General features: G+C 38.3%; 1 protein-coding gene across 12 annotated transcripts in view; it reads left to right on the forward strand.

Annotated features, from left to right (window-relative positions):
• Dgkb (diacylglycerol kinase, beta) overlaps positions 1–15,224 on the forward strand; it is a 756,320-nt gene that overhangs the window by 698,144 nt on the left and 42,952 nt on the right. The window lies entirely within an intron of this gene.

A 15,224-nucleotide genomic window follows, 5' to 3' on the forward strand; every position in this document is an offset into this window, starting at 1 on the left:
GATGGTGGGCTTGGTTTGGCTTGCTTTGATGGCAGGCATGACTGGGAGCATAGGGAGGTCTTCTACAGGAGATTAGACAGCGGCTCTGAAGGCGAAGGCCTTTGTTGCTCCCCAGTGCAGATCCTGATAAAAAGAGACAGTCCACAGTTTAAAGACATTTATAGTCATGAAGGAAAGTGGATGAGTAAAACCATATCCTGCTTCTCAGGGTGGGCCTGAGACTAAATACCTTTTGCAGGGAAGAATCTCTGGGAAGGAAAGTTCATTGGCTAAGCTTCTGGGCCTTTAGGTACCTCATTATAATGGAGATCTGTCTTGAGCCTACATGACCTGTGATCACATCCTCTACCTGTGGAGGGGCTTGGGGTGTCGCCCTTATGTGATTGATGACCACAAATCTATGGGTGGCAGTGGCTAGTGATGGGCCCGGTTACTCCGTGGTATCATACAAAACCGCTAACATCCCTTTAGGGCCACCGGGTTTCTAACCTACGCTCAATCAGGAACCAGGGTGCCTTTCATGGTCCCGCAACCTGGAAGAGAACTAAACTATTTAACAAGATAAAAACAGATTTCTTAAACACTCTAAACATTTTCAAAACTTAGTGAATACACACACACACACACACACACACACACACACTTTTCCGAGTTAAAATTTGCATTCCTTCATAGTAACACACTGCTAGAAACTAATTTTCAAAAGGATAGCAAAGCTGTCTGTAGACATGTGTTCCTTTCCTCCTTGAGTGGATTCACATGAGCATATGCTTCTCTCCCATATCCATGACCCCGTTTTTAGCATACGTTCCTCTGAGGAAAGTAATTGTTGTTGTATTGTGACAACAAAGGTCTTGTATATTTTGCAACATTCTAGAAATGTACAAAATTACTTCTTAATCAGTGTAAATTACTAAATTCCCATTGGAATAGTGTTAATGATTTTTTTATGAGATTGTTTAGGTCACAGGAACCACTCACCAAATCATAAACTTTACATTTTCTCAGCAGTATTATTTTCCCCAGCTTGAAATGTGTGTGGAGAGGTGATTTCTTCTAATGTAGGAAACTACAACTGATGATTTAATCAGGGTGCTCCAGATAATCATGTTCAACAGAAATACAATCAGAAAGTGCAGGTCTCCAAGGCTATTCATAGAAAACTGTAGAAGAGCCCTAACCATCAAAAAAGTTGAAGTTAGAATCATATTCAACTTGAACATGGATACATATCTAAAGGACTTTTGGTATGTAAGTTTCTATGTATAAGTACTAGTCACTCACTTTCTTCAACCATACTCCATCAGTAATACCCCTTCCAAGCATCTGGGTTCTAAGTAGATGGTTGGAATGCTAATAGGACAAGGTATCGAATCTCCTTCAGCTTACTGGGATAACAGGATAAGGTCAGGACTTAGGACCCCATTCTTTACTGATGTAGAGAAGTTTCAGGTGAACTAAATATTACAGACCACCAATCAGCATCAGAGTCCCTCCCTCATGCCTACTGAAGTGGTCAAGGACTAGACATCTTTCCAACAATAACCAAAACATGCCTTATGTGATACTTTGATTTCAGTAATTCCACGTGAATTAACTTCATGTCTCACCATTCTCTGATGTTGGCCAGTATCCCCTTGTAGAAGATTATGCAGGATACATTAAATGGTGCTTGAGGGGGTTTATTTGGATAAGGATGTGAATAACGACTCCTAGAATCCTTCACTACAAAACCAGACATGGGCATGTATACGTTTATTGTCCTTTATAACTTGAAGCTTTTCTTTATTTTATTACATCTTTGCCAACCCATATTTAAATGCTTTTGTGGTAAACATTCTGATTATACATATGAAATCTCTAAATGTTCTTAATGCTATTTCTTTTAATTACTACTTTGAAATTTAATAATTAAAATAGCAGAATAGGGAGAAGCATATGCATACATATATATTCATCTTTACATCTACTGTTGATTTGGTAGTTTATTGCTTATTCCTCAACCCAATTTATTATTGGTTAATCCAATAATTATCACTAAAATGTTGTAGGATTGTGTGTCTGTGTGTCTGTGTGAGTATGTATGTCCTTTAATTCAAGTGTAGAAAACCTTTCGAGGACAGAAAGAATAAATGTTAGAAAAGATTTGTATATATACTGTTCTTTTTGGTACTGGCCCTCAAGCAGAGATGATTCGCACATCTGTTGACTTTTTTCACGTTGCACACATTTGCACCTTTTTTAAAATGTTGACTGAATCGCTTAATTGTAGACAAGCGTTCATTTTAATGTAAATCTTACAGTATTACATGAGTGAATGTATGAAAATAGCTTGGAACAGTTTAAATTGGGCAGAATTCTGCTTTGATCATAATGTGCCTCTTCAGCATTAAAATAAACTTGCAACATATGCTGAAAAACATGTGTAATAAGTAAGTGCCTTTCGCTGGTGACTTCTCTGGAAAAAAATAAGCCATCACTTAATAGAAGTCAAAAAACGCACAGCACACTGCAAGCACCCGGCACTGGGACGGTATGATTAGCATCTTACTTCGATGTTCCTCCCCCCAACCCAAAGAACGTAATTATAACCTTACAATGCTTTGGCTTTAAACAATTCTTTTAAATATTCTATGGCATAAATCATTTAGACGACTGCTCTTTAACACCTATTGCTTTAGAGTTGATCCTCTCGTGCATTTATGCTCCTCACAGGATGCCCAAGAATGTGGTAACTAGACTTCAATTTTTAAAATGGTCAGGAAAAATAAAAAAAGACATGCATATTCATGAGCCATGATGAGACTAGGAGATGGGAGTGGGGTGAGGCCAAGATAGGATTGTTACCATCTAAAAGGATAGTATTAATTAATGACAGGTAGTCAAAGAATGTGTCTGTTTGTAACCTTGAACTATGAGTGGTAGGACTTGGGACTTTGAGAGACATTGTCACAAAGCATTTATCTTCTCTGATTTTAATTTATATATGGACCTGAATCGTGCAGGAATGTTTTAGTTACAGGTTTTTGTTGAAAGTAACAACAGCTTACACATAAGATATAAGACATTATGTGCTCGTATTAAATATGAAACTATGGGAAACTGGACTGAGCTAGAGAAAACATTACACAAAACATTGGCTCAGTGTGATGGTTTTATGCCTAAAACCTGAACATTTGGGAGGTGGGAGTAGGAAGATGAGGAATTCAACCAGCCTCTGGTACACAGAAAGTTTGAGGCTGATCTAGGCTACATAAGACCATGCAGAAAAAAAAGCACAACAGAACAAAAACAAAAACACTGAAACAAAACAACAAGAACATATATATGTGTGTGTGTGTGTGTGTGTGTGTGTGTGTGTGTGTGTGTGTGTGTGTGTGTGAAAGATAACATTTAGATGATTACCTATAATCAAATCCTTTTGGTTACAATTTGATATTCATCACTTCAAGAAGTTTTCTCTAAAACCCTGAGCCATTTCTTTCTTGTCAGTATTCACGGTAAGCTAAATCTGAAGGTAATTCTTTCTTTTAGAAATGCTATAAAGGACTCTGAAAAAGAGGGCAAGCATACATGATTTGGTACATTATTATGAATTTGTTGCACATTTATTGATGGTCTCCTCTGTGCCAGATTGTACATTTAGGAGCTGAACACAAAACAAGAATCACAATGTATGATTCCCACCCAGAAAGGTTTTAACTTAATTTGAAAAGAATGTTTGCAACCACAGCTAGTTATTCTTGAGCAGCCTTCTCTGTAAGGAGTTGTATGGTTGTTCAACAGAGGCTCTGATTATCAGTATGTCTGAAAATGTATTTACAGGACGTTCTACCGCAACCCACGTCTCTCCCAACTTTTCCTGCCATGGTTGGTAGTATAAACACTGGAACTGAACCTGCTCGTCTTTATCTGTGTTGAACAATCTCCACTTCCTTCTCAGTAAAGTTATCCATTTTGTCCTTGGAACAATCTTCATTTTTGTACATGGATACAGCATTGTTTGAATTCCTGTCATCTTTCAGGAGAATTACCTCAGGGCTTCTCTAACTAAACACTTTGCTTCTTTCTGGCAATCCAATTGAGGTGAATTGTGTGTTTATGCCTCCCCCAGTTCCTATATCATTTTATAAACTACAAAGATAATGGTACAGAAGGTTGGGGTTTGGGAAGTGATTAGGTCATGAGGTCAATGCTGTCAACACTGGTATTAGTGTCCTTATTTAAATGGTATTAATGAGCCTCCTTTTGGATCCTATCTTGTGCAAGTCCAGTGAACAGATAAACAGCAGACTTTCACCAGACACTGCTGAAATTTTGATGCTGGATTTCCTATCCTTTAGTGTTAAAAACAGATTCATGTTGTTAAATAGCCAGTCCATTATCATCAACCCCTTAAATATTCTTTCAAAACTTCAATCCATGGGCTGGAAGATGGTTCAGGATACTGGAAAAGATGATTGCTACCAAACTTGAGAACCTGAATTGATTCCAGCGACCCATGTGGTCAAATGAGAAAACCAAATCTATAAAATGATTTCCAATACAAACTCATAATCTTGCAATAATTCCTCATTTGTTTGATTTTTAAATGTTTGAGATTATAATATAAATTACATCAGCTTTCCTCCCTCTCTTTTCCCCAAACCTTCAGATGTATCCCTCCCCCTTGCTCTCTTTGAAATTCATAGCCTCTTTCCCCTACTTGTTCTTTACATTTATATTGTTGTTTAATTGTTGTGTTATATTCCTTAATACATAACTCCCTCAGTCTGTATACGCTTACTTGTATGCATATGCTTTCAAGGCTGACAGTTCGATATTGAATACAACTGGTGTCCTCTTCCCTGGAGATAACTGTTTCTCCTGCTCTCAGAATTCCTTAGTTGCCTGTAGTACTTTTCTAACAGTTGAAATCTAGTGAGTTTTTCCCCATCAATGTTATCAAATTTATTGGTATATCTTGTTCAAGTCACATTTAAGCAAGAAGCCCAGTCAGTAAAATGTAAATTTTAAAGTGTGGCACACAAGTGATGAACATCCTTCATACACTTTAGTGGAGTTGTTCTTCCTCACTGCTACTATTATTTATTCTGAGTTCCTTAAAAAGAACCTTGGCATCCAACCATCTATAATCTTAACTTTATTTGCAATGCCCTTCTCTACAAATTCTAAGGTCTTGTCCCCAATGTATATTTTTATTTCTTTATCTACATTACAAATATTGCCCCATCCCTGTCCTGCCTTCCAGAGTTTGTCACCTCCTCTCTCTTCCCTTTGCTTCTGAGAGGGTGGTCCCCCCCCCCCACACACACACACTCGCCCATGCCTACCTCACCACCCTCTCTTATGAATCCCCCTTTCATGTCTCTTCATGATTAGGAATATCCTCTACCACTGAGTCCAGACAGGGCAGTCCTCCAGTACATATGGACCAGCCCATGTATGCTCTTGATTGGTGGCTTAGCTTCTGGGAGTTACCAGGAGTCTAGGTTAGTTATTATTGTTAGGCTTCCTGTGGGGTTACCATCCCCTTCAGCTCCTTCGATCCTTCCTCTAACTAAAGCATAGGGGCCCCAGCCCTCATTCTAATGGTTGGCTCTAAGTCTCTGCATCTGTCTCAGTCAGTTGCTGGTAGAGCCTCTCAGAGGACAGCCATGTTAGGCTCCTATCTGTTAGCACAACATAGAGCATCAGTAGTAGTTTCAAGGTATGATGCTCGCCCATGGAATAGACTCTAAGTTTGGCTAGTCACTGAATGGCTTTTCCCTCCGTCTCTGCTCCAGTTTTGTCCCTGCTTTTCTTATAGACAGAAACAATTCAGGCTCAAAAAATTTGAAGTTAGGTTGGTGACCTCATCGTTCCACTGGGGGCCCTATCTATCTACTGGAGGTGGTTTCTTGAGGTTCTCTTTCCCCATTGTTGGACATTTCAGCTAATGTCATGCACACTGAGTTCCAGGAGCCTTTCACACATCTGGTCTCTGAGACTTTCTAGAGGTATATATTTCAGATTTCCATTCATTCTCCTGGCCCTCTGGGTCTCTCTCATGTCTCCCCTGTACCTAATCCTGCCCCCTTTTCCCCTTCCCCTTCCCTCTCTCATTCTGATCCCTCCCTCCCTCCTTCTGCCTTCCATGATTATGGAAGAAAAGATACAGAAAATGTGGTTCATTTACACAATGGAATACTATTCAGCTTTTGAAAATGAATACATTATGAAATTTACAGGCAGATGGACGGAGCCAGAAAACTTTATCTGAATAAGATAACACAGAACTAAAAGAACATGCATGGCATGTACTCACTGATATATAGATAATAGCCAAGATGTACAGAATACCCATGATACAACCCACAGACCATAAGAAGTTTACCAAGAAAGAAGGCCAAAGTGAGGATGCTTCAATCCCAATACTGTTTACATTCCTTCCAGAGGTCTGATGCTACTGTCTGAAGGACAGAAGCTTGAACTCCATACCTACTTAGATGCTGCCAGTCCTCTAAACCTCCATGTGTCACCCATTCTCCATCCTCTGGCCATAGCCCTTGAATTGTTCTAAAAGCATAGGATCTTTGTTCCCTTTCCTTTAACCTATACTGTGAAGAAGTAATCAGAGAAATAAAGATGCGCCATGAGCCGCAGTGTTCAGGACCTGGGTAATAAGCAGGTGCATGCTCCTTTCTTTATGATTATTTCACTTCCTAAGACAATACCTAGCTGCACCACATAAACTAAAAGAATGTCCCCAAACTCTAGGCTACAGAAATATCATCTATTATGACTGACTTCATTTCTGTCCTTTCTTTATATTATCACTCTCCCTACACTCTCTAACGACCTTTTGTTTGTGGAGTTGAACAGCCTCCATTTTCCATACTATACTGTTATACTTTTCACACACACCCATACTTTGGTATACTGTACATGTGATATAATTGTGTTGGATGAAATAAATGGACAAATGGACAAAAAATTGGGTTAGAATTATGGAACAATATGGATAATATAGCAAATATAGATGTAAAACAACTCAGGGCAATTGAAATTCTTGACAAATTTCCCATCAGGAGAAGACAAGAGAAAAGCCAAAATGGGTAGTTCTGCAAAACTAGGTGCTCTGTTTGTGGGAAGTGTGGAAGACCAATGAGGAGCAGGCTAAGAGACTTGTACTTACTATCTCAACAATGAGACCTGGGGACTCTTGGCCTAAGAAATATGTTTTAGTATATGTCAGTTTGTGTGTAGGTGTGTGTGTGTGTGTGTGTGTGTGTGTATGTATATGTGTATGTGTGTGTATGTTTGTGTGTATGTATGTACTTGGTTTGTTTTGTTTTGTTTTATAATTATTCAGATTCTCCTAAGCTTGTATTGTAACAAACGTTTTTCTTGTAATGCTGTTATCCAGAGAGCTAAGAAAATGTACAATGTGTCTAGCACAGAGTTCAATTACACTGATGTACCACCCACACTGCTCGAAGCAAATTTGTTCTCCTTTATAGTAGAGTCCATTGCCCTTTTAAATTCTACTTTATACCTAGAACGTCTGTAGAGTGCCATCACTCTGTCCCCATTCCTTGTAGCAATGACAGCAGTCTGGGTCTTATTTCTGGTCCAAGTTCACAGTAAGCCCAGTGCTGTCCCTTACCACCTGCAGAGTGTTGGCCTACTTAATCTATCCCCTATTTGACTTCATGGCAGGAATGCCCATACTCCAGTTCTCTCACGAGGCACCCAGTGTAATTGCATTTCATATTTATCTAACCCAAGGGATTCCTTAGCTTATATTTTCACCACCACTCCAATATCTACACTCATGTCTTCTCTCTAAGTCTCTCTCTCTCTCTCTCTCTCTCTCTTTCTCTCTCTCTCTCTCTCTGTCTGTCTCTCATACACACACACACACACACACACACACACACACACACTTAATTAGTTTACCTCCAATATTTTTCAAACCACTCTCAAGGAAATGTTGATCCATCAAAAGTGTAGCATTCACAGAATTCATAATTGCATCACTTAAGCATAAAGTATATTTAGTCTAGGGTATAAAGAAAGAGAATAAGCAAGAAAATTACTGTGGGATTGATTGAAACAAGAGAGTTAATCACAAGGTAATGCAAGTACTATTCCTCTTTTAGAGATTGGGTAGCTTATCCCAGAAATATTAAATGATTTGCCTGAGATTACCTTTGTAGCCAAAGCATAAGTTTGGAATTAAAATCAGAACTTCTAAGACTTGTTTCACTTTAGCACATTCCATTTGAATCTAGTATTCAGTGCAGCCATACTAAAGGTTAAATTAGACAAACATTTCAATACAACTAGCCATGACCTTCAAAGTTCAGGCTATTCCTTCCCGTGACTTTCTAGAAACTAAACTGTCAATAGCTAGTACATTTCAAGCCTCTGATACATTTTAATTCACAAGAGTTAGTATCCATTTTCATCTACCAGTTCCCTTACAGATCCTGAAATATCTTTATACCTTCCTTATTTCAATACCAACCTGACAGTCATTCACCCTTGACTAGAAAATTGTTGATGATGGGTACACATGTACAATATTTAGCCTAGAAAAAAATTCAGATAGGATTGTGCATATTTTAAAAACATGATCGTGCACACCTATAAAGCCAACATTCAGGAATCCAAGGCAGAAGGACTGATATAAGTTTGAGGGCAATTTGGTCTATGTACCAAGTCCAGGCCAGCTAGTACTAAATCAGGAGACCTTTTAGTAAAAGAGAATCCAAAAACAATGCCCTTGGTTGCTGCCCAGAAATTAAAGGTATCTCCCTATTGTTAAAGACACCAATCACTTCAGACGTATTCCTCAGAGCATTGCGTTGTATCTAACCCAAAAAACTTCTCTCTGAGGACTAGCTTTTATAGTACCAGAAGGTGCTATGCAAGATGCCAAGAGAAGAAAATAATTCAGCTGTAATGCCTATAAGGGGTGACAAGTGATACCTAAAGTTGCAGTAGCGACACATGTCCTAGCAGTAAATAATACCTATCTAATTGGACTTAATGTCTACTCAACAGGATGGGAATACTACCTGGTACTGTCTGGTGACAGCTGGTTAGTTATGTCATGGATTTTAAAGGAGAACCTCCTACTGTACTTTCTTAAATTACTATAATTTCTAACTTCATTCTAAATACTTATACCTACAAAGACATGTAGCTCTCATTCCTGATCAAACCAGATTCTATATATAGATGACAGAGAACATTAGTCAAAGCCATGGGTAGTCAAAAAGCAAAGAACAATTGATTCCACAATGTGTCCAGACCCAACTGGTACATGAACCACACAACCTGATGCCTAAGGCACAGGTAACATCATGAAAGGAGAAACAGAAAGATTATAAGGACCAGGAGGTCTGCTGTGAGATTGTAAATTCTATAAGTGACAAGGAAGCTATACCCGTGAACCCTCAACAGTAGGGTTGCCTAAACAAGACCTGAACAATGGCACTACCAGTTGATATGCCAATGTGGATGGGGAAATCTCATGGACATGGCCCCTAGATGAAGAGCTAGAGACAATTAATGATTGTTGAAAAGGGAGACAATTGTATTTGCCTAGGAAAAGACTCCTAATTGCTTATCTAATGCCAAGTGTTTACCTCCATAAGCATAGATATGTAGTGGGTTTGCTCTAATGCTGCTTGTATTCTAATGTTAATTTAGGTCCCAAAAATTGCACAAGAGCTGCAGGTCCTCAGGTGCTCCCAGTTGGTTCTCTTTGTTAAAGATGCTAGCAGCCAATGGCAAGGAAGGGCAGACTTGGGACTTTTAGGATTTCTGAGGCTTGGGATTGGGGATGGGGAGGACCCACCATGTTGGTGGAGTGTGGAGGAGGTGAGAGACGGGATGCCTAAGAAGAGAGCAGGACAAAGAAGCAGCCTAGAACCTAGCCCAGAGTATGGCCCAGTTGGGCAAACTTTGGGGTCCAGAGCAGCCAAGATAAAGCACAGATTTTGGTAAATTGTAACTTTGAATTATCAGCAGGAGGTAGATTCTATTAGTAGTGGGCTTTAGGCAGTAGCCCAGCTATTGTGCTAATTAAGGCATATCAAAATATAAAGGCTTTGTGTACGTCTTTCATTCAGGAACATAAAACATTGAGGTGAGTAGCGAACCTGCCTCTGGGATTTGTTAAATAATTAATTCAAAACATATAAGCAAACTTACTAAACAAACTCAGTACATACTCATACATTTATTCGTTATTATTAGTAATAAGTAAAGAAAAAGAGGCTATGAATTTGAAATGGAGCGGGGATTTGGGGAGGTTGGAGGCCTTAAAAGGAAGGGAGGATGCTATAATTCTATTTTAAATAAAATAAGAAAGATATTAAGTTTGTTTAAACTAAAGTTCTGTCTTTGATAACACATCTCAATCTGTGTATGAAAGACTGTCTTTGGATCTCCCTTTCTTCGTGGGAGTTGGAAGTTAATGAACTGCAATAAATATTTACACTGTGCCTACTGCTATTGCTATAGGTAATAATGTCTTAGGTTTCTACCTACCCCCAAAGACTTGTACTATACTTCACAAAAGCTAAGTCACTAGTTTTTATGAAAAGTAAATTCTCAGGTATTTCACATCTTGACAGTTGTTGTATAATTTCTTTTTTTTTTTTTTTTTGGTTCTTTTTTTCGGAGCTGGGGACCGAACCCAGGGCCTTGCGCTTCCTAGGCAAGCGCTCTACCACTGAGCTAAATCCCCAACCCCTGTTGTATAATTTCTTAATGAAAGTTCCTATTCTCTAGGCCAACTGCCACTTTCTAATTCTTCCTCATTACCTCTGTTCTCCGAATTCAAACGCTGTGTGTGTGTGTGTGTGTGTGTGTGTGTGTGTGTGTGTGTGAGAGAGAGAGAGAGAGAGAGAGAGAGAAAGAGAGAGAGTTTGTGTGTGTATATGTGTGTGTGTGTGTGTTCTATGAAGAGCAAATTCCTTTTGCTGTGTGCAAATTAGCACTCCTATGTGATTCTGTTTAGCTCAAAAAGTGGCTTTAATTCTTTGTGGAGGAAAAGAAAAAGACTGAATAGATGTTGAGGTCAACTCTAAAATGCCACTGGATGATTCATTTCTTTGACCCAAAACCCACACATTTTGAGCCCAATGTTATGAATTTATTAGTCCAAAAGACACATTTGGGTTGGGGGCAGACTAGGTCTATTTCAGACGTAGTGACCTTAGTAGGCTGTATGCATGAAGGAGATGTTGTGACCCATTTAAGCATCTACTCAATAATTCGTGCCTTGTTTGATGGATCCTATAAGTGCCGAGCCAAAGCTGTTAGTAGGCATTGTTTGAAATGTGTATTTCATCTGTACAGTCACTTGTTAAGGAACAGACCATGCTAATAATATTTTTTTCCAATAAAGTCAAAACTTATCCTGTAGCTTTACCTGAGAGAGAGAAAAATAAAAGAATAATAGGAAGGGCTTTCACAGAGGCTTTAAACTAGCTAGTAAAAGTGGCACTCAGTGCAAACACATTAAAATTCTATTTTCCTTTACAAGTGTTTGGTGCAGATGACCCCCACTGATCTTAAATATATTTCTGTATCTGTAACTGAATAGAGGTTTTCCGTACAGCATGTTCTAATGGCACTCTGGCCTTTAGCCAACAAGGCACTGAATAAGGCTATTTTTAAAATACAGAAGCTGGGAACAGCTGCAGCAATCAAATTTGATAAAAACAGAGAGGAACTTTGCTTTTTTTCTTCTTCTTCTAACGGTTTGTCCAAGTTTAGTCTTCTTTCATAGAACTGCTTTTGTCCTGTTGTATGAAGGGCTACAAGACCAATGAAGTGAAGCCCTTTTAAACAAATAACTTCTATAAGAATACAACTAAAAGGAATCATTTTTCTTTGTACCACGGGGATCAATGCAATGGTATTTTTGAACTATTATTTTTTTTTAAAGTTATATGTCTTGTATGAGTAGGCAGAAGAAAAGTGAAGTGCATGAGTAAAGTCTGTAATCAGAATAAAGGCTTGGCGTCCCCAACCCACCAGAATAATTCCTCAAAAGGGAAGATAAAGTCCTTTGTTTCTTAGTGCTAGGAATCTGAATGTTAGCTCTTGAACATCTCTCACCATCTCCAGTGTTGGAGGGTAGGGCTAGAGACCCTTCCAGTGGCTTGGCTTGCATCTCACATTAATATTTGTCAGCAGAATGCTGAACTTTTCTAAGCCCTGAAATCATATCAGTACTGAACCTTTGCTGAGATAACGAATTGCTTTGTAAAATATAAGGGATTATCTAACCCCCTCAATATGTCTGCATAGAATTGCTTCATTTTCTCCTGTTTTTGAGACTCGAGCTCTTTGGAAACTTGCAGTACAAAAGTAATAAATACCATGATACTACTGAACACTGAGAATTTGTATAGTGATGGGTATTTAGTGCTATCTAGGTGCTGCCTATGTGGAATGAATTCTTCTGCTAAGTCTGTAATGGATGTGGCAAAGAATGTTGTATTTAAGAATTAACAAATGAAATTAACTCAAAATCCCATTCAAATAAAACTACTTGTGGCAACATTAATTCAATTTAGTAATCCAGGACAATAGTACAATTCTTTTTCTGTAGACATAAGATTATGAAATAAAATTAGCTTACAGAATGGGAAAGAGGAGGGGGAGTTAGGTACAAAATGGAAGGAGTCAGGTGTCCACAAGACTATTCTTATTTGTTAACAGGCAGCCCATTAGATAGGGTGGTCCATCTGTCAGCAATCTGTTATAAGCTTTCAAACAAAAAGACAAACCCAGCAGAATCTCCCCTGGCTAGAATAATTCTTTCCTAGAAGCATTAATGAGTCAAGTACGGTTCATCTTTGTACAGCAAGGTGATGCTTCTAGGAAGGGTATTTGGTTTTTGAAAAGGCAGACTTTTCTCATGTGTGTTCTTGAGGAGAGATTCTCTGTCTTTAATTTCAGCAAAACTCCTTAAGCACTCACATGAACACATGCAATACATGCACATACACGAGCACACGTACATAGACACACACAGTTTTAAATAGGAACAATTATATTCTTAGTGCACAGAGCCTTGAAATCAGCAAGCTTTCAAGGGATCTCTGGCAAGATACCAGACTTCAGGATATAATCCTATATTTTATTGGCACTTAAAGGTTCCAAGTAAAAATTGTTAGGATTTGATTCTGCTTAGCTGTCTAACCTTTCCTGTGAAGACAAACTACCAGAAGAGGAAGATTTACTTCTGAACGGTGATGCTTTTATGCACAATAACCCCAGCTATAATCAAGTCTTTCAATCACTTACCAGAATATGCAATATTTATTTGTAAGCAGGATAGATTGAATATCAAAACAGCTCTGATATACAAGGAAACACTGAGTATAAATCACTATTTTTCATCATTATATTTTGTCTTTATTTGACCTCTCATTATTGAGTTGATGATTTCAAGAGAACCACGCTTTTAAGATTCTGTTGGATTCATATATATAATATATATGCACATATATACATATTTGTATATGTATAAATTTGCATATAATTCTTTGATGCTATAATGAAGGAAATCAGAAGTATCTCTTTTAAGTTCTACATTTTAAGAAAATAACTGATATTCGTTATTCTTCTAAGAGAGTATTAGAAAACCCAGAGACTGCTTTTAAAGTCCCACTGGCTTTGCATCCCCATTAGGTTGAGATTTAAATGTTTTTGTTTTGTTTTGTTTGGAAAGTAAGGGATACTGAAGTCCCTGCTGACTGTGCTCCTTCACTGGCCTCAGTGTTAGGGTGCAGATGCCCCTCCAAAAGCTATTCAGAATCTGCTGACATCAGTCTTCATTCATGAGCACTTGCTTTGTTCAGTGATGGCACTAATATGAGGAGACACATGAAGTAGCTTGGTTTATAGAAGGGGGCAGAGGAGGCAATGCGCTGTGCAAACATTCCCACACACTAATGGCTCATTCACACAGAAAACAAGCGCCAGCCTTCAGCCCCTCCACAAAGCTCAGAGAAAGCAAGTTGACTCGAGAGCCCAGAAGCAGCAGTGTTCCATTCATCCTCTCCTCTCCTCTTACACACTGTGCTTACATTTCCTGATGCTGCACACTGAGGGTAGAAGCCATGGGTAACTGTGGGAAATCTTTAAACTAGTTCTCTATAGATCTTATAAATGAAGTGATTTCTTGGTTTGAGTACCCCGTGGTGAAGATCATTTTTCAAGTGAGCCATTTCCAAGTGATTTACAGGCTCTGAACAGTTCTGGGCACAATGGGGGAAGTTGTTGACAATACACCATACAGTGTTTTCTGGTCTTGTTAGATCTTTGTTAAAAGGTTCTGAATTTTAAAATGTAAACCTATATAGGAGAAGTCAGCTCTGGCCAGTTGTTTTCAAAAAAATCAGATGGCATTAAATGAGAAAAAAGATAAGCATGTGATATTACCGTGTGTGTGTACACATGTATGTTAACCATTCACACACTTTTTAGAATTTGTAGGAGGTAGACTTACTAGAATCTTCTCTTTCTTAGAGGTTTTAAAAAATATTTTGAACAGAAACAGTCTCCAAATGTTGATGGAATTTCTTAGCTTTGAGACAGAGATTTGTCTGCGCTTCAGTTCATATGAATTGGCACCATCAATTGGTGGAATTTTTGTGTTTTTCATTGTAGTAGTGAAATCTAAAATAATTAGTATTGTTAATAAAATGACTTTAAGATGTACACTTTTTTAGCCTTCATTATTTTTTTCATCAGTTCTTCCTGTTATACAACAACACAAAATTGAACCCAAACATACCTCATTGGAAAACCATATTTTTCGATCATATGCGAAGACTTAGACACATGCTATATGTTTGCCATCAGTTAGATGTGTATAATAGTATTAACCTCAAAAACTGTTGGGAGTTTTAACTAGGAGAATGCTGTAAAGCCTTTAGAAGACACTATGTTCATAGCAAACATGCAATGTATATTGTAACTGTTCCTTTCCCTCTGTCAATTGTTGATGATATGTGGTCACACAGTCACACAGTATGGTCATTAAGGTATGAAATGTCTGCTACTGTGTTATAACCAGATCTCAGGATAACACATTATTACTTAAAATCACTCCGGCACATCAGCCTCTTTTAAATTTTCCATCTTCTCAATACTGGCAGGCATGGAAAGAGATTAAATCATGTAAATTAGACACCAGTAGACACTGG

This window comes from Rattus norvegicus, chromosome 6, assembly GCF_036323735.1.
Source record: "Rattus norvegicus strain BN/NHsdMcwi chromosome 6, GRCr8, whole genome shotgun sequence".
Lineage (NCBI taxonomy): Eukaryota > Metazoa > Chordata > Mammalia > Rodentia > Muridae > Rattus > Rattus norvegicus.